At 38.9% G+C, this 25,652-nt stretch overlaps 1 protein-coding gene across 1 annotated transcript in view; it reads left to right on the forward strand.

The window, feature by feature from the left end:
- The first annotated feature begins 1,265 nt into the window (after positions 1 to 1,265).
- The window catches only part of cntfr (ciliary neurotrophic factor receptor), a 310,302-nt gene continuing 285,915 nt past the window's right edge, over positions 1,266 to 25,652 (forward strand). Inside the window, exons 1-2 of the mRNA XM_073064253.1 lie at positions 1,266 to 1,396; positions 13,170 to 13,214. The gene's annotated coding sequence lies outside the window, so the exon portion shown is untranslated. The remainder of the gene's footprint in view (positions 1,397 to 13,169; positions 13,215 to 25,652) is intronic.

The raw sequence follows: 25,652 nt of genomic DNA on the forward strand, positions 1-25,652 counted from the left end.
GGTTAAAAAGAGAAAAAGCACACACAGAAAGAAATAAATTTAAGACTTCCCCAAACGATTACATTTCCACCAGCAGTAATGAGACCACCAACACCAACCCAGCATCCCACTATCAAAAACTCTTCCATTCCAGCAATATTCAAAAGTAGATATATATTTGTATTATGTGTAGATGAGGAGAAGATTTTTTTTATATCTTCTGTGCTTTTGTCTGGAGGCTGAGTTCTAGGAGGTTTGGCAGACACTGGTGAGTTTTTTTCAGAAAAGCTACACTTCCCCAAACATTGGCTAGGGGGTGCACGGCTCGTCTGATAATTTATTCTGCCCATCACAAATGATTGCCTGGTCACATGGTGAGGCTCTGGAGTTTAAAAGTGCTTTAATCTGCATCCAGTGCGGAGCAGCTGGTGGCAAAGTAGAAATAATCTGGCAACATTGGCAACTTTCTCTTCTGCTGCGAGGTGCTACTGTCAAGAGCGTTTTCAGTAAGTGAAAAAATATCAAATGATGACAGCAAGCTTGAATAAGCTGCTTATATTTTTCTTTTATTGGCTCAGTGAATTATATTTAAAATACAATGTTGGCTTAGATATGCTGTTATTTCGATATTGCATTATTTTCTTTGTTGCTGCACATTTGCTGGTAAGACAGGGAGAGTTTAAATGGGGGGGAAAGGGAAAAATAATTAAAATAAAGAAGATGAAAGATGTTTCACTGGATTGTCATGAAATGTGCGGGTGTGGTTGAAGCTGTATTGCTGGGTGAGAGTGAAGAAAGCACTGCACTGCTAGACAATTAGCTCGGATTCTCTCATCTTTTTTTGTAGTGCTGGTCTTGTGTTTAGGGGTCACAGAAGCTGGTGACCCAGTGTCAGCAGTTCTGCATGGAAGCTATTATGCATTCCTGATTGATTAGATTTAGCGGAAATCCTCTTGCCTTTTTCCTCTCTTTTCTCTCTGCTAGTGCTCTATTACTTCCAAAAACCTTCAGATCAGGAGTGCTTAGTTTATCACTGCTAGCTGCTAATTGCTAATCTTCCAACGGTGTCTTATTTGCAGGGCACAGTCGTTAGTCAGCTTCAAGTGAGCAAATAAAAAATGTATGCAGAAGGGGAATTTTTAAATTCAGCTGCCAACAGTTTTAGAATATCCTGTTTTCTTTATTTCTCCAAACATGATGCTTTTAGAGTCAGGAGTGGGTGGACCAAAGGCTAAGTGTTAAAACTGAGATTCAGTGCATTTGAAATGGGAGAGACCTGACGAACAGTCTGTCCCTTTGGTCTGACCTTTTTGTTAATTTTCCAATAAAGACTAATGCCTCTCTAGGAGCTGCTCTGCTATCAGTTAATAGGAATGACAGTCCATTTACTCACTTGCTTTGTGGAAAAGTCTATCAGGTAATTTGTTCTGTGCTACATTTTTAACGAGAACTATAACTCAAAATAGGATGACACGATATGAGTCACTCTGCTTCATCAATTCATTACGATCATCTGCGCGGGCAGGTGTTTAGAAGAAAAATCTGTTGTTTACAGGGGTCACAACATTCATTTAAAGCCAGAAAGCGACAAAAAGAGCCCTCGGGGTAAGAAATTGGAGAATGAATATTTAATTTTTAAAGCGGAATTGAGAAATATCCAATGACTGAGAATCAATGGATGTAAAAACTGCCTTTTTCAAATATTCTACCAAGCAAACAGGTTTAGCTGTATGCCAAAGAAAAATATTGTCTGTAAATTATTTGTGCCATATGTGTTTATATATGCTTTTGATGTGTCTCTGGTTATCTGGGATACTTCATTCTAAGGAAATTATATTGAATTTGATCTCGTATGATTCTTGGTACGATTTATCTGGAATCCTGTCCTCTATGTGACGGGAGTTACTTGAGCAATTTATAAGCATGATTACTTTGCAGCTGGCTGCAGCATGAAGGTTAACAAGAAGGTTGTTGTGAGACGTGGGAAAGGCTGAGGTTTCCACTGGATGTGTTGGTGGCGAACTATGTGCACGGTTGAAAAAAAAGGCAGCCTGGAATGGAAGTTCTCCAAAAAAAATGAGTTGCAAGGTGGATTCCAGCACAGAACATGTCACCAAATATTTAATATAAATGAAAGATTAGTGTAGTTGCTGTTCAGATTACGGTTTATCTATTGCAAGTTGACTAGTGTTAAAACTAGTAGAGTGAAATGAATGCTTTATGCTTTACGTCGGAACATTTCATCCATGAATTGCATCTGATGGGAGAATTTTCACTTTCTTCCTCTAATTATCCAAAACCTTAATCTTCTGGGGCTTTGGTCTCTTACACAATGCAAATACTCCCCGACCTCTCACCATGATACTAGCTCTGCACAACTTTGAAAGGCACATTTAGAATATTATGATCCTAGCAGGAGGATGCAAGTTATAATAAAACTGGACTGGTTATACAGCAGAAGGAAGAATACGATCAATCAAACTTGATAAATGTTCCTTATTAGAGGGTTCTCAAACTGTTAAAATAGCACATGGCTTTAGAGATTAAATCCTTTTTGTTGCCTAATGACATTCATATCATGTGCCTTGACCCCTCATGCAGCCTACATTTGACCCTCCCTTCAAGAGAGAAAAGGCATATCGGAACATAGTTTAATAAGCCCCTTGCATGAAAATATGACAACAGTTCACTTTAAAATTGGAGCTGTATTTTACCAAGTGAGAAAGTTACTAAATCTTATTAAACAAATACATTTTAATATCCATTGAAAATTTTAATGAAGGGGCTGTTGAATCAAACTGAACCACGGAAAAGGGTAGATCATTAGGAAAACTGAAAAGTCAGCTTTGTATAGAATTATGTTGATAATTAGATGAATGCTTAAATGAACTAACTTGTTCCCATTCTCCTTTCTCTGTTTTCTGATTAAGAAAGCAACTGGACTGGCGGCTTCATGATTTTGCAGATGCTAATTTGAAATACTGATGTCATATTTGGAAAAAAACAGTAAGGCAAAGTTTACTTCAGTAAAGCTATTGCAAGAAAGACACACACTTAAACTCTCAAGAAGAGGAGATATTGCCAGCAAAATAATTGAGCATGATATTAATGCAACATAACATTTGAAACAGTTGCCACGCACCTGACCAAAATCTGCTGATCCTATTTGGACATGACATTAGTCTATATTTCCAATTATCTCCATCAAATTCAGTTAAAGTTTTATAATAATGAAAGCGTAATATGGTTAGTTTGGTGCAGCTTTTACATTGGTAGGGACAGAGAACAGATTAGAGAATTGAATCAGAGTGCTACAGCACAGAAACAGGCCCTTCAGCCCATCTAGTCCATGCCGAACTGTTATTCTGCCTAGTCTGCCTAGTCCCATCGACCTATTGCATGTATTTATCCAAACTTCCCTTAAGTGTTGCAATTGGTGCCACATCCACTACTTCCACTGGCAGCTCCTTCTACAACTGCACCATCCTCTGAGTGAAGAAGTTACCCCTCAGGTTCCACTTAAATATTTCACCTTTAACCTATGACTTCTAGTTCTAGTCTCACCCAACCTCAGTGGAAAAAACTTACTTGCACTTGCCTCTCCTCGATGCCTCTCATAATTTTGAATACCTCTATCAAACCTCCCCTCATTCTTCTGTGCTGTAGGGAATAAGGTTGTAATCTCTTCATCTTTTCCCTATAACTCAGGTCCCTGAGTCCGGGCAACATAAATTTTCTCTGTGCTCTTTCAATCTTGTGGATATCTTTCCTATAGGTATAACAGCACAGAAAAAGAGAACAGTCTGAGCGTTACTGTCTACCGACGCTTCCCATATCTAAAGTATAGGTTCAATCTACAAACTAAGTCGCGTTCATGGCAATCATCAAATACCATGTCCCTTTTAAATCCCTTTATTCTCCTCACAGATGATGTTGAATACATTTTTTAAAAGAGTGATGATGGCTTAAAGATTTGATTATTTTCTTATGTACAGCCAGATTTGAAATTTTCTAACTGCTGGCAGATAGAACTAGTGGATCGTTGATTAGCCAATTAAGGAAAAAACCAGGCCCTATAATGTTGAAAATAGTTGCTTTCCTCAAAAATTCTCTGTATCATTTTAATTAAATCTGTAATGTCACACTAGATATTTGTAATTTTCCATTTTTGTACCATGTGAGCAGTTTTGGGCCCCTATCTAAGAAAGATGTACTGGCATTGGAGAGAATCCAGAGGAGGTTCATGAGAATGAAAGGGTTAACATATGAAGAACATTTGATGGCTCTGGGCCTGTACTTGCTAGAGAGTAAAAAAAGGGGGATCATTCTGAAACTCATCGAATATTGAAAGACCTGGACTGAGTGGACTTGGAGAGGATGTTTCCTATGGTGGGTGAGTCTAGGACCAGAGGGCACAGCCTCAGAACAGAGGGGCATCCATTTACTACAGAGAAGAGCAGGAATTTTTTTAGCCAGATGGTGCTGAATCTATGGAATTCATTGCCACCGACGGCTATGGAGGCCAAATCATTGTGTATATTTGAAGCAGAGTTTGATAGGTTCTTGATTAATCAGGGCATCAAATGGTATGAGGAGAAGGCAGGAGAATGGGATTGAGAGGGATAATGAATTAGCTATGATGGAATAGTGTAGCAGACTCAATGGGCCAAAAGGCCTTATTCTGCTCCTATGTGTTATGGTCCTATGTCATTTGAGCTGTCTCAATTTTTTTAAACTATCACCAATGTAATTTGGAAAGGTCTAAATTAGATTGCTCCTTACTCTGTACAGTTTGCAACAGGCGGTATTCCAGGATACCGTGAAATTTTGTACCTAAGTCTTTTTGGCAGAATAATGTGTTTTGATTAAAGGTTAATTAATGAAAAATATAGATCCTTCATTTAATCCAGGCAAAATATTATTTCAATTTATTTCTTACAGTTCCCCACCTTAAGAAAAATATCCAGATTAAAATATCCAGGAAGATTAACCATTTTAGATTAAGTGATGTAAATAATGAACTATAACTCAAGACAAGCTTGGATTTCCCCATCATAAACTCAAGGATACCATGCATTTCATGAGGACTCGAGATCTCTCTGGCTTTATGGCATGTGGCATTGGAGAACACTATCATGAACCATTCGTGGTAGCTTTTGTAATGTTGTTCATTGTAATGTTGCCACCAACCATGGTTGGTGGAGAAAATATGCCAACTATTTACCCAGTGATCTCCAATCTGATTGTTTTCAGCTCAAAGTTCAAGTAAATTTATTATCAAAGTACATATATGTCACCATACCCCACCCTGAGATTCATCGTCTTGTAGGCATTCACAGTAAAACAAAAAAAACATAACAGAATCAGTGAGAAAATAAAGACAAATGTTCAAAAGACCACGAATTGTGCAAATACAAAAAAGGGGAACAAACAAGCAGAGGGTCGTGAGAGCATGGAACAAACTGCCAGCGCAAGTGGCGCATGCAAGCTCGATTTCTATGCTTAAAAGAAGTCTGGATAGATACATTGACGGTGGAGTATGGGAGGGGGGGGGGCTATGGCCCCAGTTCACTCGATGGGATATGGTAGCTTAAGTGGTTTGGCACAGACTAGATGAGCCAAAGGACCTGTTTCTGTGCTTTACTTTCTATGACTCTATAACATAATAATAATAATAGATGACCTGTTATTACAGAGGACAATCCATAATAACTGTCTGAATGTAGCAATACAGGATAAACAAGCAAAAACAACTGACTTGAGCCAATCCAAACAAACATAACTTACAGAAATCAATAATCACAAAACACCAGAAATATGCTGAATTTAAAAAGGGAAATTGAAAGACTTTGGAACATGAACAGGATATACATTGTCCCGATAGTAACACCTACAGCTGGTGTCATCCTAAATTCACTACACAATAGCATTAGCCAATTAGGGCTGCACAGCAAAATCTATGTAAATCTTCACAAAGCCACAATGCTAAACAACACTAGAATAGTCCAAAATAAGCACGCTTGGCTATACCCGCACCTCAGGTTTTACCAGCTCGAGGTGAAGAAAAACAAGTTTCTATAATAATAATAAATAAATGATTAAGAATGGTAAACATCATCTGGAACATCAGGACATCATGCAGTTCATAACAATTTGGCACAGGCTTATCACGTAGTATCCGTTCATAGCTTGCACATTTCAGTGTCACTGTTCCCAATTATAGATAGGTTAAAGAGCGGAGTAACACTGATTTAACATCTTGGAAGAAAACATACAAAAATGTGAGAAAATATCATTTTACTTAAGAGACTAATTTTGATTTAAAATTCACGCCTGTAAGAATAGTGGAAAAAGAATCAATGATTCAAGCAAGGAATGTATTGGCATATAAGACAAAGTTCTGGGGAAGGAGTAGGGGAACGGGACTACTGGGAGTTGACCATAAGGAGCCACCAGAGACTCCTGTAGCAATTCAATAATTCTAAGTTTCTCACTCAAGGCAGGAGGCATTTCAACTCAGAACTTCTGTTGGCTTAAAGAATAAAAATTCAGGCACACAGCTATTGGCAAGAGCAGCCTAGTATGCAGGATACCAGGTTTCTGAGGCAGACTGCTGGAAATACAACCACATAGAGGGCTAGAGGATAGAAGGGTAGTAAAGAGAGCATCTGGGTGTGCTGACTCCTTTGAACACTCAGGCAGCATGTTTGCATAGTGGTTAGCATTACACTTTACAGCACCAGTTGTAATATTGGGGTTCAATTCCTGCCACTGCCTTTAAGGAGACTGCATGTGTTTGAGGGCCATGTAGAGATTCAGTAGAACCACCGATGTTAGCATGGTGAAGTAGGTAGTGTATAACTGTGCAAAAGATGCTCCCCAATAGAGTACACCATTTATGAGCTGCACGCATCAAATTTCTTAAAGTCAGACCAAGAATCCTAACTCTATGGAGAATGATGGAGTTGGATCAATAATTATTTGGCTTTCACCCAACACAACATGTTCTTTCAACAAGTTGACTGATGCAATGCAATCCTCAACCCATTAGTCGTCTTATTCTTCTGTCACAGTTCAGGAACTTACAGTATATAATGCCTTGGGAAGTTCTGAAAACTTTAAAATGATTCATTGTTGATATAAATCTCAAAGTAAAATTTATAACAAAGTATGTGAATGTTTCCATATACTACCTCGAGTTTCATTTTCTTGCAATTACAGGAAAATAAAAAATACAATAGAACTTATGAAAAACTATACACAAATACTGACAAATAACCAATTTGCAAAAGAAGGCACATTATGCAAATTTTAAAAAAGAATAATACTGATAGTTGTAAAGCGTCCTTGAAAGTGAGCCTATAGGTTATGGAGGTTGTGGAATCAGTTCAGAGTTGTGGTGAGTGAAATTATTCACGCCTGATGCTTGTAGAGTCTGCAACAATCTTGTAGTTTCTTCCTGATGGCTGTAGAGGGGTATGGATGTTGGTTGATTGGGAGAGAGACACATTGATATTCAGAATCAGGTTTATTATCACAGATAAATGTTGTGAAATTTGTTGTTTTGCAATATCAGTACAGTGTAATACACACCAATTACTATAAGTTACAATAAATAGTGCAAAATGTGGAAGAGCAAGGTAGACTTCATGGGTTCATAGACCATTCAGAAGTCTGATAGTGGAGGGGAAGAAGCTATTTCTAAAGCACTGAGCGTGGATGCCAAAGTCTTCCCCCAATAGTAGTAATGAGAAGAGGACATGTCCCACATGGTGAGGGTCCTCAATAATGAATACACCTTCTTGAGGCACTAACTTTCGAAGACGTCCCTGATGGTTGGGAGAGTTGTGTCCATGATGGATCTGACTGAGTCTATGACCCTCTGCAGCCTCTTTCAGTCCTCTATATTGGAGCCTCCATACCAAGGAGTGATGCAACTAGTCAAAATGCTCTCCACCTTGCACCTGGAGAGTTTTGCTAGACTCTTCAGTGACATACCAAATCTCCTCAAACTCCAAATGAAGTATAACCACTGGTGTGTTTTCTTCATGAATCCAACAATATGTTGGGCCCAGGATGGATTCTTTGAGATACTGGTGCCCAAGATATTAAAACTGTGCACTGTTTCCACTGTTGATCTCTCAGTGTCCAAGGAGCACTGTATCATTGCATCTTTGTACTTTACATGGCTTCTATCATGGAGGCTGGTAGTTGGTCAAGTATTTATTTTTAAAATAATTATTTTATTTTGAGATACAGCACAATGAGCCCTTGCCATCCAATTACACCTGTGTGACCAATTAACTGACTAACTCCAATGTCTTTGGAATGTGGGAGAAAAGTACAGCAACCAAGGAATCTCAGGTGAACTCAGGGAAAACATACAAACTCCTTTCAGATCACAAACATGAGAAAATCTGCAGATTCTGAAAATCTAAAGTGACACATATTAAATGCCGGAGGATCTCAGCAGGCCAGGCAGCATCTCTGGAAAAGAGTAAACAGTCGACGAGATCCTCGAACAAACAGAAACACTATATAGCATATGGAAAGCGTGCACCTTCTCACAAACTAGCCACTCACCCATCCTGTCCGACACATCCTATGTGGAAAAGTCCGTAGTTCCCACATTAGGTTAATGACCATCTCGGAAATCCACAGGGTCTGGCTAGAAGCAAGTCACGCTCAATTTCAAGGTATTGCCTAAAGGGAAGAAAGCCATGGCAACATATCCAACTTTTTAAAATGCAGACTCTTAAAAAGTAAAGCATACTGAGGAACCGATTTTGATGGGTGTCGGACTTGGTCTAACTCATTAAGGAGCCTGGAACAACATTGGGATTTTGAGTATGAATGAAGGTAATTACCACTTTCATAACCACTACATGGCCTTCAGGAGCTATGGATACAGCTCAGTACATCTCAGAAACAGACCTATACTGTCTATACTTTTCTCTGCCTTGGTAAAGCAGACAGCATCATTAGAGACTCCATTCATTCTGGAATTCTCTCTTCTCTCATCTTCTATCAGCAGAAGATACAGAAGCTTGAAAGCACATACTTCCAGGGTCAAGGGCAGCCTTTGCCCCATAGTTATAATACTTGTAAAGAGATCCCTAGAATGATAAACTGGACTCTTGACCTCACAATCTACCTTGTCATGATTTAGCACCTTGTTGTTTCCCTACCCTGCACTTTCTCTGTAGCTGATACACTTTATTCCTCATTGCTATTGGTTGACCTTGTTCTATCTCAATGCACTGTGTAATGATCTGCCCTGTAAGAACAGTATACCTTTTTCACGGTATCTTGGTACATGTGATAATAAGCCAATAGCAATATCAAATACAGAGGAAGTATGTCAAGTCTTTCTTCTGACTGAATTGAAGAGGAAAGAATCCTTTATTTAGTGGTGTTATATTGACGAGGTGGAGGCACAGAGGGAGTTAGAGCCCTGGCTCATTGTTTACTTGTTATGTCAATAGTCCAGTATACTGTCTGCTCATTTGGTTTTGCAATTCATCCATGATATGGCATGCAAAAGCTCTTGAGGCAGATGAGGTACCTGTGCTCTCACAGCTAAGAGGAAATCTATCAGGTGAGCCTTGGCTAAAGTGAGTTTATACTGCATATCCAGGCTTGCCCCCTCTTTGTGGAAATGACTGAATAGCAAGGAAGTCAATGCATTAATGCAGAAAAGCAACACTGAGATAAAAGATCAACTATACTGGTAGAACACTCACAAGGGGCAAATTTAATATCTACTTTGCTGAGGCCTAAAATGGTCATGGTTTCGGTAAATGAGGTATCTGACTTGCTGAGGAAACAGCAACTGGAGCGTGGAGTGTTGTGATCAGTTTTGGGCCCCTCATCTAAGAAAGGATGTGATGACATTGGAGAGCGTACAGAGAAGGTTCACCAGTATAATCCCAGGAATGAAAGGGTCAACGTGTTAGAAGCATTTGATGGCCCTGGGCCTGTTCTCACTGCAGTTCAGAAAAAAGAGGGGGGATCGCATTGAATTCTACTCAATATTGAGAGGCCTGGATAGAGTGGACATGGAGAGGATATTTCCTCTAGAGATGAGGAAGAACTTCTTTAGCAAGAGGTTGGTGAATCTTTGACATTTATTGTCACAGACAGCTGTGGAGGCCAAATGATTGGACATATTTAAAGCGGAGATTGGTATGTTCTTGAAAGACTGCAAATGTTACAGGGTGGAGGCCAGAGAATGGGGTTAAGATGGGTAATAAGTCAGTCAAGGTGGAAAGGCGGAGCAGACTCGATTGGCTGAATAGCCTAATCCTGCTCCTATCTATTATGGCCTTATGGAAACCTTGAAACATGGTTTGGAAGAGAGAGGTGAGAAAGAATGTTTTCTAACAACATTTCCACATGATCCAGTATGAAATCTCCCAATCAACTTACTAAGGTAATGCCATATTCGCTCAAATTAATAACATAAAGCTTTTGAGAGTGTGCAGCTGTTTCACGTTTGAGAGTTTTGCTCTCAGTTGTGCTTGCTGTTAACTTATTATTATAGTCCTGACAGACAAGCATGGTTAACTGGGTGAGACTTCTCTGCTTTATTTAGATTGTCACATTCCAGCTGATAATAACACATAAACAGGAGAAAGTCTGCAGATGCTGGAAATCCAAAGCAACACACAGAAAACACCTGATGAATTCAGCAGGACAGGCAGCAGCTATGGAAATGAATAGACAGTCAACATTTTGGGCCGAGACCCTTCTTCAGGACTGCAAAAGTAGGGGGGAAATGCCAGAATTAAAGGGTGGATGGAGGCAAAGGAGGCTAGCTGGAAGGTGATAGGTGAAGCCAGGTGGGTGGGAAAGGTAAAGGGCTGGAGAAGAAAGGTGATGTGAGTGGACCATAGGAGAAGGGAAAGGGTCAGGGGAACCCAGAGGGAAGTGATAGGCAGGTGAGAAGAGGTAAGAGATGAGACTGGGGAATAAAGGAAGAGGGAGGGCGGGGAAGGAAAGATATTTTCAGCTGGAAGGAGAAATTGATCCTCTTGCCATCAGGTTGGAGGCTATCCAGATGGAATAAAAGGTTTTGCTCCTCCACCCTGAGGGTGGCTTCATCTTGGCGCAAGATGTTGGAACGGGAAATGGGAATTGGAATTAAAATTTTTAGCCACCAGGAAGTTCCACTTATTGCGAATGGAGTGGAGGTGCTCGACAAAGCGGTCCCCCAAATTATGGCGGGTCTCACCAAGGTAGAGGAGGTTGCATCAGGAGCACCAGACACAATAGACGACCCCAGCAGATTCACAGGTGAAGTGTTGCCTCACCTGGAAGGGCTGTTAGGGACCCTGAATGGAGGTGAGGGAGGAGGTGTTTGGGTTGGTGTAGCACTTGCAGGAATAAGTGCCAGGAAGGAGATTTGTAGAGAGGAATGAGTGGACATCCCTCAGATGGAGGAGATGCAGGAAGTAGTTGGGGGAAGGAAAAGATGTGCCTCATGGTAAGATCCCATTGGAGATGGTAGAAGTAATGGAGAATGACATGCAGTCCAGGGGTGTTAGGTGAGCGCACAGGATCTGCATCCCTGTTATGTTGGGGTTAGTATGTAGTGAGGGCAGACATATGCTGCTGAGAGCAGTATGATTTGTGTTGGAAAAGAAACAACATTTTCTGACAAAAGAGGACATCAGATGCAACAGCAGTGGAGGTATTGCTACAAGTGACATGGTGGGAAGAGGTATATCCAAAATAACTGTGGGAGCCACTGGATTAAAAAAAATTATTCAGAGATACAGCACAGTGACAGGCCCTTTGGCCCAGCTAGCCCATGCTGCCCAAATACACGGTCATGGGGAGAACATTCAAACTCCTTACAGACTGCAGTGGAATTGAACCCAGGTCATTGGTGCTGTAGTAGCAATGTGCTATCAGCTACACTACCCAGCCGCTCGCATGATGTCAGTAGATAATATTTCTCCATAAATGGAGACAGCTCATGCACACTTACTTTAATTAAGGAATCTATTTGATACTGTTCATTAACATAGATTGATTGTGTTGACATAATATTCTTGAGTTTATTTTTGTAATTGGTGTTTAAACATGTGGAGCAGGAGATCGCATGTCTGATTCTTGATCTGTGTAGAATTTGCTGATTTTAATCAAGATGATAACGGCGAAGCAAGAAGAACTTTCGTGTCAGTTGTCTAAAATGGGGGAAAAAGGTCATGTCATCGTGAAATTTATTTTCTGGAAAGACTAAAAATTATTATAAATACAGCAAGAAATATTAACAAGAAAGATTGAGATGCTATTTGTCGGAATGCCATGGTAGCATAGTGGTCGGTGCAACACTATTGCAGCTCGTGGCGTCAGAGTTCAGAGTTCAATGCCATTCAGTTTCATCCCACAGTCCAAAGACTTACTGGTTAGTAGGTTAATTAGGCATTGTAGATAGTCCCAAGATTAGACTAGGATTAAAATTGGGGAGGGATGTGCTGGGAGATTCTGCTAGGTAGCATGGCTCAAAGGACTAAAAGGGCCTATTCCACGCTGTATTTCAATTAATTAATTAGATCTGTAGAAATTTGCTAGAGTATCTGGTGACAATACCAATTCTCTTAAAAGTCCTAATGAAGTATAACTGCTGACTTGCTTTCTCATAATTGCATCAATATATTAAGTCCAGGATAAATCTTCAGAGATGTTGACACCCAAGAAATTGAAGCTTTAGGTTCCGTCATTATTATTCTGTGGAAAAAAATTATTTGTGTGACAACTGGGTGAGACAAATTAACATGATGTTGCAGCCTCCAAAGAGATAATTTGGACAAGCTAATAGTGTACTGAGTATGATGCATTTCAGTGTGGCTGTCTCCCAGCAGTCTTGAGGCAAAGTGTGGATTAAACTCAGAAGAGTAAGGCACATGATATCAAGTTGTTTCTGTGTAACTGGAAAACTAATCATTTCCACCACATTGAATTTAATGACGATTTTTTTTAAGGGCTCATTGAAATTTCAGGCTCCTGTACTCTTGGGCGAGTATGATTTATAGTGTGAAGCATTACCAAAACAAAGGGGAAAATAAAAATAAACCAAATTTTAAAAACAGGTTTATACATTTTAAGATTGTTGAATAAATTCAGGCAATAAAGGATTTTTGGATTATCACCAATTAACAACTGTACCATCTTTTTTATTACAGTACCAGTTTCTTAAAACTTCAACTTGGCCTCAACTACTCTTCCTGGTAGGTCACACTTTTCTGATCATATTCTCTAATACATGAAAACCTGTTCATACAAACAGGAATACCAGAGTAACCTCTGTGAATACCAACATCTCTCACTGTGATTTTCAGAATTGTTTCATATTTGTACCACATTAAGCCAACAGTTTTAAATTAAGTATCACATGGAATATGGGTATTTCTTTGTTTGAGGCATATTCATTGTATCCGATAGTCATTATGTGATAATCGGTTGATTGAAGTATTCGATAGCATGGTGAACAATTGATGTGCTCTTGCACAATTGCAAACCAGAGATAACTAACTGCTTTCAAGTTTGAGATGATGCACTTTGTGAAAAAGAACTGGAATGACTTGACCCATCTGGAAAAATGGCCAAGCAATGCCCACAAAATACCAGAGGAACTCCTCAGGCCAGGCAGCATCTATAGTAAAAAGACTTTTATCCATAGATGCTGCCTGGCCTGCTGAGTTCTCTCAGCATTTTGTGGGTGTTGCTTGGATTTCCAGCATCTGCAGATTTTCTCTTGTTTGTGATTGGAAAAATTGCCAAGTGGCTTTTGTACACTTTTGTGCAGCTGGGTTTAAGGGAAACATCTTGTTTTTTTTCATAGTTCTTAGCTCAAAGTCAAAGTAAGATACAGCACAGAAACGGACCTCTCAGGCTACAGAATCTGGACCAACCATCAAGCACCCTTTAAACAATAACGCTAACCTAATATATTATTCTCCTCACCTTTCCTTCATACTTCATTCTCCTTCCTGCATTGTCACCGACCCCTCCCCCTGCCCCCAACCTTCAGCTTTTGCCACTGATTTACACTCTGTGTACAATTCACAGTGACCAATTATTGCTATCGGTTTATTCTCACATGTAGCAAGGTACAGTGAAATGTTTGTCCTACATACTGTATATATAGATCAAATCATTACAGTGTATTCAGGTAGAATAAAGTAAAACAATAACAATGCACAAGGCACAATAACAAACATAATAAAATTAACTACAAAAAAAATCTCGTGCTTCTGGGATGTGTAGGGAAACCTGAGCACCCAGAAGCAAATGCACGGTAACGGAGAACATGCAAACTCCACACAAACAGCACTGGAGGTCACAATCAAGCAACAGTAGTATCATCATCAAATTGAAATATGGCATCGGAGCTGTATTTAGCCACACAATTTTTGGTATGAAGTGAGTCGAGCAGGAGGATAAGCACACACCTGTGCTGATGGTGATTGTGGAGGAGGTGTTGGTTGCTAATCCGTACTGACTGGGGTCCGCAAGTGAGGAAATTGAGAATCCAGTTGCATTAGAAGTTATCAAGGCCTAGGACTTGGAGTTTAGTGATTAGTTTTGAGGGGATGATAGAGTTGAATGCTGGGCTGTAGTCAATGAACAGCATCTTGATGTATATATCTTCATAATCCATATGTTCCAGAGCTGAGTGCAGAGCCAATGAAATGGATCTGCTGTTGACCTGTTGTGATGGTAAGTAAATTGGAGTAAATCCATCCTTAAGCAGGAGTTGATGTGCTTCATGACCAACCTCTCAAAACACTTCACAGCAGAATTAAGCACAGGGGAATGAGGGAAGATTTTTTTTTAAAAATTAGAATGGGGAGATTTAATAGAGGTATACTAAGTTATGAGGGGTATAGATAAGGTGAATGCTTTTCCCTATAGATCTGGTGAATGCTTAGAAGCTTTTCCCTTCAAGCTGTGTGAGATTAGAACTAGAAACATAAGGTTGAAGTTGACAATATTTAAGGGGAACTTTTAGGGGAATTTCTTCACTCCGACTGTGAATGTGGGATGAGCTGCCAGTGGAAATAGTGAATACGGGTTCAATTATAACATTTAAGAGAAGTTTGGATAGGTATGTGGATGAGAGAGGTATGGTGGACTATGGACTCGATGCAGGTAGATGGAACTAGGCAGAAGACCAAGCTGGCATGGACTAAGTGGACTGCAGGAATTCTTTCTGGGCTGCATTGCACCATGATTCTGTTTGTATGAAGAAGGAACTTCCAAATCTCTTTTCAGTGCGTGTGTGTGTATATATGTATATATATATAAAAAAAACAATCAGTTTTACAGGAGAACACTGCAGCCGAACTCTGAGCGAGTTGTGATACAAATTGTGCTTGTGGTTCTCATCCTTGGCTAAAAGCATTGTAGAATGAAACCTTAGTCTTACATTGTACAGCTAAAGCCTTCCTCACTTTCACAGGCACCATTTAAATTGCAACGTCTGTTTTTGCTTTACCATTAGTCAATATATTTTGGGGATGCATTTCCACAGACGTTCCACTAGTCTCCTCGCTTGACTCCAGTGGGAGTCTGGTCAAACTGCTTAGAGAGAAACCTTGCATCCAGATGCTCTTTTTCTTAATCACTGTTAGGAAATCTTTCATGGTCATGTGGCTAGGCAGAAGCTCCATCTTGTACTTGGAAGTGAAGTGGTGACAAGCACTCTTTACCTTTAAAAGGTTCTTGCTCTGCCAGCCCACAGGACTGGAAGCCGATGTGCCTTCAGATGAGATTTATTGGCTTCCAAAGGAAAGTAGAAATCAATGGGCCCTGCTTCGGGTACTGGTGATGGGGAAATAACTTCAAACTGTACAAGTGTCGGATAGAAGAGTCACAAAGCAAAGGTGTAGAAACTCCTTCTAATGTGTCTAGTCCAGTAAGTTAAGTCGCTTGATATTCAGGATAAAGTAGTAAATTGGATTCAGCTTTGGCTTAGTAAGAGAAGACTTTGTTGATGGTTGACTCTCTGACTGATGACCTGTGACCAGTGGTGTGCCTAACAATCAGTGCTGCGTCCATAGATGATTATCATCTATCTTAATAATTTTGATGATAATGTGGTAAACACTAAGATTGGGGGTATTGAAATTGTATAAGACATTGGTGAGGCCAAATTTGGAGTACCGAGTGCAGTTGTGGTCACCTACATACAGAAAAAGATATCAACAAGTTTTAAAATTTATGCAGATGTTGCCAAGACTTTAGGACCTGACTTACAGGCCCTCTAACTTTCCTCATTTTATGGGGTGTGGGTTTTCTTGATAAACTTTCTAGTTGTCCTGCAAAATTGAGGTTTTGACAATCTTCTTAAGCAGTAGTAGTTTGTATGATAAAAGTTGTCTCACAATCCTGTCTATGGTAGTGCATTTGAGGATAATGATTGAGTGATGGCAGAGCCAAATTCATGGTTGTTTAATGTAATTTCCTATACTCAGGTGTAAGGAGAATAAAGTAATTGTTACATAATACAATGTTACATGATGTACTTATTTCACAATGTGATTACTGAGTCATTTATTTTTTTAAGGGAATGTTGGAGGTAATAATATTAGCTCTGGGGCATTCAAGGGGAAGAGATTGCAGTTTATTTAGTCTTGTCCAAACAGGCTTGGCAAATTTTTAGCAACAGAGCTAGATGAGTGCTAAGTTGTGCTTAGAGTCATGGCTACCTGCTGGATAGAGTAAGTCAGAAGGCTCTGGGTTCCACTCTGAATGCTAAACCCAAGCAGCAGCCTACAGGTGTGGTTTTGGAAATGCTATCTTTCAGACAGACATTAAACCATTTAAAGATTTCTCAGTAATATTGCAACGAAGAACAAGACCTGGAAATGCTATTGCCTGGTACTATTTATTTCAGCACTGTGACTGATATGGACATTTTTCTCAAAATGGAAGGTGGAAGTGGCCATTTCCAGTTTTTTAGCATCATTCCAGATTTTTTTTCCAGCGTCTCCTTACACATGTGGCACATTTTCAGCCTTGGAGTATTGTTGGAGGAAATTAGATCATATCAGTCTATATAGTGACCACTACTGGAGGACTGCAAGAATAACAAGTTTTATTGTTCTGTATCGGATTAATGTCAATCCATATAATTCCCTTTAGTTTCTTTCCATTTGGTGACAAAGGGAGTGCAAAGGTGACTCACCATATTATCTGGGATGGAGTGACTCAGCTAGGAGGAAAGACTCAATCGTTTGCGGTTCTTTTCCTTGGACCAGAGAATCCTGAGCAGTCATCTGACTGAGGTATACAAATTATGGGGGCATAGATAAGATAGATAGTGAGAAATGTCTCCTTTTAGTAGAGAGTCCGTAACTCAAAGTTCAAGATAAGATGTAGGAGATGTATAGAGAATACAAGAATACTGCTTAAACAGGTAGCAGAGGCAGACACTTCAGTATTTACATGAGCACATGATAGATCATGGCTAGAAGGCTACAAGGGAAGTGCTGATTAATGAAATTAGCATCCTTAGATGCCCAATGGGTCAGCATAGACTTAATGCATTGAATGGACTGCTGCCCTGTTGTCCAGCTCTTTGATTTTAACCTCCTCCATTGGGAGAACATGGGTTGTTAAGGTCATCAACACCAAAGATCATGAAGAGGGGTGGGTATGTTATGACCAATCGCTAAGAAGATAATGAAAGCAGAACCCACCTGTAGAAAAATTTCCCAACTGTCATGCCGCCGTTTAGTACCTGATCTTGATTTCACATTCCTATCCATCTGTGGTAATCCTTTGCAACATACTCAAAATACTGGAGGGACTCAGCAAGTCAGGCAACATCTACGGAGGGGAATAAACAGTTAATATCTTGGGCCAAGACCCTTCATCAGGATGAATGCTGAGTTCCTCTAGCATTTTGTATGTATGTCGCTCAAGATATTTGGCATCTGCAAAACTTCTTGTGTTTATGATGTGTAATCCTTTCCCATTTTGCTTATCTGTCCAGGTCTATCTTAAAAATATTCTAAGACTTCCTTCCACTGCCTTTAAGAAAGTATCAGTTAATGACTTGAGATATGACAAGAAGAATTTCACACCAAGCCTGTCTTAAATGGGCAACTCCTTGTTTTTATTCATTTTTTAAAACCTATTTCTGTTCTAGACTCTCCCATTAGAGCAGGGGTTCCCAAAATATTTTTATACTATGGAACGTTACTATTAACCAAGGGGTCTATGGACCCCAGTTTGGGAACGTATGCAGTAGAGGATACATTCTCCACAGATTTACTTTACCTATTACTCTCAGGATTTTGTATGTTTCACTGAAATCTGCCTTCACTCATCTCAGCAGATATAATAGATATAAGCCTAACCCATCTGACCTTCCTTAGAATGCTAAACAGCAACCTGCTGTGAAATGCTTCCAAGCCATTAACTTTCTTCTGTAAGTGAAGAGTCCCATGCCTCACACAATATTTCCAGATATGGTCTCATCCATGTTTGTACAACTGAAGCATGATATCCCTTCGTGGATATTCAAATTTCCTGGCAATAGGAAATGTCATTCCCTATGGCTTTCTGAAACTGTATACTAACCTACAGTAAAACATGCACTAGGATAACAAAGTACCTTTACACTCCAGGGCTCTGCAACCTCACACTGTTATATAAAATGCCTTTAAAAACAAAACTTTTTCTGCAAAATTGGGAGGTTTCACATTTCCTGCATTATACCTCCTTTGTTAAATCATTGCCTGCTTAATTTATGTACTGTACCTATTTGTCGTTCTTTATGGTGGTACAGTATATCTGAAGAATTTTGATAGCAAATAGCTCTATGCCAGCTATTTTAAGACTTTGTGTTAATATTGCCTGTTTTCAAGTTTTGGCTTTTACATGAAAATCCAACTTCACCTAGGTTTCTGTCAAATTACCGGGAGGTATTGTGATAAACAGAGTAACTTTCTGTACTTAAATTTTTAACATGTATATTTCATTTATATTTTGTATTACATTATATTTTATGTATTATATTTATAATATGCATATATTATTGATATATGTATATACAAACAAGTAAAATTTATTTAAATTTCAGTGCATTGCTCAGAAATCACTTAATTCCTATTTTAATATTTCATCCCTGGAAGTATCTTTCTTATTCCTGTAGCAGCATTATCAAGGATGCCAGATTAGAAACAAAAGTCACCACTCTCAGTATTCACCCTCAAAGCTGTGCTTTAATCGTAAATTAATTTTCCAACTGATTGATGTAAAGTTTTCTTCTGCATGGTCGTTCTGAATGAAATCGTCGATCTAATGCCTATTTGACAATGTCAATTCAAAAACAAGTCCAAAATCTTTTTGTTTAAAACTCTTTGATCCAGTAAAATACATAGAACATCTTTTATTCTATCAGACTGATCCATAAGTAAAAAGCCAAATTTAGCTTTCATAATATTATAGATGGCTTAGCTTAAATTTCATTTTCCTTCTATCTGGCAAATTGTACTCTGTAAACCCAAGCTCAGATCGTTAGGATATATATTATGTTAAGAAATTATTAAGAAAATATATTGAGAAAAGCAATGGTTCTAGTACTGATTCCTTGCGGATTCAAATCTATAAGCAACCAATCACTTCTATCCTCTGCCTCCTGTTGCTTTGTCAATTTCTGGTCCATTCTGTTACCTTTCCTTTTTATTTCATGGTATTCGTTCTTGATGACAGGCCTATTATTTGGTACCTTATCTAATATATGTTGGAAATCCATATCCTGCATCTTTTATATTTCACTCATGAACTCTGTTACTTTCTAGAATTTCCCCTCCACTGAATTTAAATTAAATAGCAGTAATTGTCACCATTTATGCCCATAATCATATTTGAATAGGGCTTTTTAAAAGTCACTAGTGCTCAGGTATTACCCCTACATTTTTAAAAGATTTGTGGGTGGGTTCTGTTTGAACTGTTTACCTCCCTTCCTTACTTCCCAAAACATTCCAAGTTGCGTTCCATCTGAACCAGGTGAATTACCCATTTTAAATAAAGCCAACTTCCTAGTTCCTCTTTATCATCTTGCAACCCACCCAAAGACTGAACTATATTTTCCATTACTAAACACAAACATTTTCACCCTGATGTAAGTTATTCAGTTAGTACCTCTGCCATGCCCTGGCCTTGGTGTGTTTCCTTTCCTTACACTCTGATTTGCCTCATCCCTCCTCCATCAACACTTTCCCATTTATGTGCCTGTAGAATACTTTTGTATTCCCTTTTATGTCTGCTGGCAGTCCTTTCTCATGCTCTTTCTTTGACTCTCTTATTTCCTTTTCATTTCCCCTCTGAACTTTCTGTAATCAGTCTGGTTCCTATTTGTGTTAACAACCTGGCATCTGTCATGTGCTCTGTTTTCTGCTTTATTTTACTCTATCTCTTTGGTCATCCAGGGAGTTCTGTCTTTAATTTCCCCACCATTTTCTCCCATGTGAATATTGTTCAATTACAGTTTTTCGCTGCCAAGCTTTGATTCCAATTTACCCAGAGCAGATCTGTTCTTATCCCTTTTGAAATTGGCTCTTCTCCAATGGACTGTTTTTACCTTAAAGAAGACTAAGTCCTCTTCCAGAACTGGTCCAAATCGTGCTATTAGGATCATTGTTTCCCTGATGTTCCCACTTTGATACTTGGCCTAGCTCATTACCCAAAACTGCATCCAGCAATGCTGTTTTTCTCATTGATCAAAAAGGTCTCCTGAACACTTATTATTTGCATCCCTGGTCTTTCCTCAGATTGTTGATGTCCCTCACTGTCATTACCCTGTGACTTGTACACATCTCTGGAAAGTTGTTCCTCAATACACTTCCCAATAGTGGCAGCTCTATAGTCAACTTCACTCTCACCACCACTGAACTGTTCCCTCAACCTATGGACTTGCTTTCAAGGACTCTCCCTCTCCCTCGGTAGAAACCTTGATGCTGCTTTAGCATTAGTTCTGTTTTTTACAAGGCCAAGTTGCTAGTTCAATGCTCAGTCCAGCATAGACTGTAAGTGTGCAAGAAGCCAGCCAGATTCAAACCCAGGACCACTCGGATATATATATACTTTAATAATAAATTTGCTTTGAATATTTGGGTAATATCATCTGTCCTAATTCTCAAAAGGTAACTGATATACACTTCCTCTCTTTCCTTCCCTATATCTCCTAAAAGTTCAAAATAAATTTACCATCAAAGTTTGTAAATGTCACTATATACTACCCCTGTATTCATTTTCTTGCAGGCATTCAGATCAGAACAAAAAAAAACAATAGAATCAATGAAAAACTATACATAAACAAATCCTGGCAAACAACCAATGCGCAAAGAAGAAAAATTGTACACGTACAAAAAAACAGATGATAATAATAATAATAAAATAATAAATAATCCTGAGAACTTAAGTTGTAGATTCCTTGAAAGTGAGTCTGTAGGTTGTGGAATCAGTTCAGTGTTGAGGTGAGTGAAATGATTCACGCTGGTTCCGGAGCTTGATGGTTGAAGAATAACAACTGTTCCTGAATCTGGAAGTGTGGAACCGAAGACTCCTGGACCCTTTCCTAATGCAGAAGCAGGAAGAGGGCATGGCTTGGGTGCGGAAGCTCCTAATCATCTTGTATCCAATATACTGCACACAGAATAAATCAATAATACAACTGCAGATTAAATGAGAAAAATAAAGTACCATATGATATAAATTTAAATATATTTAAGACCAATATTAGAAGGTTTCCCTTCAATGAGTGAAAGTGATTATGAAAGACTCCGTTCAGAGTGTGACAATAATCTGTTATTGCTACAATGCACCTTACATGCAAGGTCTCACAACAGTGAAAGTCCACATGATCTTGCACACCTGTCCAAATATCACCCACTGTCTACACTGCACACTTGCCGGTGGCAAGTGCACCGCATAACCAACCAAACATTCCATATCTCCACAAGATTTTTATTAAGACTTCAGAGCTTTCAACTACCTTTCTGAACTTAAAATGGTTGTTTTTTATTATCTTTTCCCACATCTAACCAGTACCAGATGTATAATAAATGGAATATTGCACTGGTCGTGGTACATTACAGGGTTTAATTCATTTATGGGAAAGAACTGACAACTCATTTTTGCCTGTGGCGTTCATGAATTGTGGGTCTTCCACGCTGATGAAATCCCATCTACTTACGAGACAAAATTGAATTTTTTTTTTCTGTTTGAGGTTGCATAGTGATGATGTATATAAGTTAGAATGGGCAATCCTGTAAAATGGGTGAAAAATTTCTCAAGGCCTTAACCAGTGAGCTGGAGCTGTAAATTTGTGCTCATTGGTTTAATACAGGTGATTGTCTGGCCTGATTTCCACCAAGTTATTGGCTTCTTTTTCAATCACATCATTTATTTCATGTTAGGTTCCAGCAATATATCATTTCTGAGGCTAATTTGAATACTTTCAGTTTGCTCCTATTGTTTGCATGGAGTTTGCTTTTCCCCCTTGTCTTGTGCATCAGGTGTTGGTCTTTTTTTAAACTGGGTTATTTTGGGTTTCTTGCTTTGTGGCTACCTGTAAGCAAACAAATCTCAAGGTTGTATAATTTATACATTCTTTGATAATAAATGTACTTTGAAACTACTTTAAGTTGCTGTAATATAATTCGGTTTCTGTGTATTGTACTAAAACATTGAAAAAATGTAAATCAAAATGTCAAGATAATGTTTTAAGAGGATATTTCATTTATTTGTGGTGTTCGATATAGTTTCTGTTCCTTCCTTTATTTCATATATTGTGAAATGTTTGATTTACTTGCTAAAATGTCATCTTTTATCTGCCTGGTTTTGTATCTGTAAGAAGAGTTATCTGAAGGACGTTGAGTCCTGGATCTAAATAGCCAGGAAAATCCATTTTAGACATCACTAAATCTTTACAAGTTTCATTCAAACTCAACAGCGGAAGCTGCTGCTTCTCCAGTGACCAGAAAACTAAAACCTCTGTTTCAAGTTCACAAAAGAAAATGGTCATTTGTTTCAGAGATGCCTCAGACAGAGGCAACACGCCTTGTAAACTGTATCTTTGCAATATAAAGTGTATTCGTGATGGTGAAGAATAGTGTGTTTTGTGTGAGTGATATGTAGGTGTAGATGCATTTATGCTTCCTGTATATAATCCTAGAGACATTTAGAGAGGTTCCTCACACCTGAGTCATACGACTTTATATTAAGTGTTGTGAAGATACAAACATATATCAGTCTAAACAATATTTCATGGTAAGTCTGATAGAGTCATAAAAATGAACAGAAATGTCTTCACGATTAATAAAGATATATTTTCCCTTTCCCTTAATTTTGAGCTGTAAATATGACAATGTTTGGAACGATAAGAGACAAAACTGAAAATCCATTCAAAATTTGTATTTCTGCATAGTATTTATAACCAGATGAAGACACGTACATTTTTTGTTTGATACCAATATGAGTGATTCCTACCAACTACACTATGTTTCACTTTGGTAAACTGTAAGAATAGCAGCGATGATCAAGCTGCCAAAAGCACTTCTCCAAATTTCACTTCAGTGGGATGAAGATCTCCTTGTCAGAGAATCTAGAGTTAGGGATTCACAGTTTAAAAATGAGGGATAACTCATTTAAAATGAGAGAGAGCATTTTTATTCTCTTGGAGGACAGTGTTTATATTGCTCATCATTCCGCAAAGGATGTTGAAAGTAGAGTGTTTGATTATTTTTAAGGCAGAGGCAGTAAATTTTGATATACAGACAGGTGAAAAGTTTCAAGGCATAGGCAGTAATGGGGAGTTGAGAGTTACTGTCAAATCAAATATTATCCTATTGAACAAGAGAATGGCTTGAAGGACTGCAAGGCCTACCACTGCTCCTAATTTGCATGTCGTGGGCTAGAGTCCCCTGGGTCAAATGTACTTTATGTGGCTACTGAGATATTAGACACAAAACAGTCCAGGCTAATATTTCAGTATGTTTGGGAGGAATAGTGCACTGTTGATTTTGGATAACTTTTAACTGAGAATTGTCAGCTTTTTCAGGTGAATGGAAAAGACCCCATGGCAATATTTTGTTCGCGAGCAATACTGCTCATACTGCGGTCCCGGACAATACTATTCCCTCACTCCTCACATTACACTATATTTCAAGGAGTATTTAATTGGTTATAACATGAGTACTTGAAAGTGTTACTACTTATTTTGAACCATTTGATCATCATATTTAACATGCACTGATTACACTACAGATGAGACGCTGTTGGAATGAATCATTTGATGCGTAATTAATGAATGTTTTCTTGACCAATTTGATTATTTGTTCACAGTTAATAATTTAAAAGATTATTTTGTATGTGTGAGCCATTATTTTAAAACTTCTACACATGAACTGCTGCCCTATAGCAATGAGATTATATAGAATGAGAATGGTATACAGCATGAATGTAGATGGATGATTTAATGAATTAATTCAAGTAAGAGTTAGATAGAGCTCTTAAAGATAGCAGAGTCAAGGGATATGTGGAGAAGGCAGGAACAGGGTACTGATTGTGGATGATCAGCCATGATCACATTGAATGGCGGTGCTAGCTCAAAGGGCCGAATGGCCAACTCCTGCATCTATTGTCTATTTGTAGGTTCAAGAGGTACATTTAATGTTGGAGAAATGTATACAATATACATCCTGAAATTCTTCTGTGCAAACATCCACGAAAACAGAGGATTGCCCAAAAAATGAATGACAGTTAATGTTTGAACCCCAAAGCCCCCCCAGCTCCCCCCCCCCAGGCAGAAGCAACAGCAATGCAATGACACACGCCCCACCCCCAACAGCAAAAAAGCATCAGTGCCCTCCACCAAGCATTCAAGCGTGCAGCAAAGCCTCAATATATAATTAAAGTATTTTTATATAATTAAATACCAAGTTAATAGTGACAGCAGTTTCTCTATTAGTAAATTTCAGTTATTATAGCAGTGACATCGAAAATTATCGTGTGTGTGTGTACAAGAGAAAATCTGCAAATGCTGGAAATCAAAGTAATACACACAAAATGCTGGAGGAACTCAGCAGGTCAGGCAACATCTGTGAAAAAGAGTAAACAGTTAATGTTTCAGGCTGAGACCCTTCATCAGGACTGGGGAGAAAAGAGATGCGGAGTCAGAGTGAGAAGGTGGGAGGAGGAGAGGGAAAAGTACAAGGTAGTAGGTGATAGGTGAAACTGGGAGAGGATGAGGTGTGAAGTAAGGAGCTGGGAAGTCGGTTGGTGTAAGAGACCAAGGGCTGGAAAAAGGGGAATCTGATAGGAGAGATCAGGCCATAGAAGAAAGGGAAGGGAAGGAGCACCAGAGGGAGGTGATGGGCAGGTAAGAAGTTAAGATGAGAGAGGGAAACGGGAATGGGGAATATGAAGGAAATTGATGCTCATGCCATTCCCAAACTGTTAACACTTTTCCATAGGTGCTGCCTGTCCTGCTGAGTCCCTCCAGTGTTTCGTGTGTTTTACCAATCAGTGAACTGATTTGTCCTCCTTAGTTCACCAAATGCAACCCCATTGTTCAGGCTTTTAGCCTGCACACATACATAAAACCACTTTAATATACAACACTGCTAAAGTCTTGAGCACATAATAAAACA

Source organism: Hemitrygon akajei, chromosome 13 (assembly GCF_048418815.1).
Source record: "Hemitrygon akajei chromosome 13, sHemAka1.3, whole genome shotgun sequence".
Classification (NCBI taxonomy): Eukaryota; Metazoa; Chordata; class Chondrichthyes; order Myliobatiformes; family Dasyatidae; genus Hemitrygon; species Hemitrygon akajei.